This window comes from Myotis brandtii, unplaced genomic scaffold (genome assembly GCF_000412655.1).
Source record: "Myotis brandtii unplaced genomic scaffold, ASM41265v1 scaffold646, whole genome shotgun sequence".
Taxonomy (NCBI): domain Eukaryota; kingdom Metazoa; phylum Chordata; class Mammalia; order Chiroptera; family Vespertilionidae; genus Myotis; species Myotis brandtii.
In genome coordinates this window covers 153,118-153,857 of record NW_005370495.1, presented here as the reverse complement: position 1 = coordinate 153,857, position 740 = coordinate 153,118, and the positions used below count along the sequence as shown (strand labels likewise).

Here is a 740-nt window from a genome sequence, read left to right as displayed (position 1 = left end):
GTGGCTGGTGCTGTCCAGCCCTTCCCTTTGGATATCCCACCCCCACCCCTGCCCTTAAATAAATTCCGTTTTTCTAAAACCACCGGCTGAGACGGTGTTGAGCCTGCCCGCCCACCCCAGAGCTAACCTTCCACGCTGACCTTCCAATAACAACACCGCCGAGGGCCTCCGCGGCATTTCCGCTCCAGGCCCAGAAGAGCGAAGAGCGACCAGACCAGGGGCGACCCCTGCACCAGCTGCAATGACTGGCGCTGACCAATCGAGGAGACCAGGACCCTGACAGGGGCCACCTCCCCTGAGATCGCCCCTAAAGGCCCAGCCTGCTTTCCCCTCCTGGGGGCTCCCCATGCCTCCCCCCTTCTGGCAGGCATCTCCTGAACCCCGAGGGACCCCAGGAGCCAGCCACCGGGGAGCACAGGCAGGGCAGTGGCAGCTCCTCCAGGCTCACCCCCTGAACCTTCCATCCCCAAGGCCCCTCTTCTCCGACTCTCCAGTGGCTGACAGCAGCCGCCGGGCTCTGCTGTTGCTTCTGTCCCGGGCCCTTCCCGTCTCCTGTCCCCAGCTGTCATCAACGTGCCCTCAAGCCAGCGGTTCTCAACCTGTGGGTCGAGACCCCTTTGGGGTCACCTAAGACCATTACATATTGTTGCCGAAACCGGTTTGGCTCAGTGGATAGAGCGTCAGCCTGCGGACTGAAGGGTCCCAGGTTCGATTCCGGTCAAGGGCATGTACCTTGGTTG

At 62.6% G+C, this 740-nt stretch overlaps 1 protein-coding gene across 3 annotated transcripts in view; it reads right to left on the bottom strand.

Annotated features, from left to right (window-relative positions):
* CLN8 (ceroid-lipofuscinosis, neuronal 8) overlaps positions 1–740 on the bottom strand; it is a 22,458-nt gene that overhangs the window by 13,823 nt on the left and 7,895 nt on the right. The gene's annotated exons all lie outside the window — the stretch shown is intronic.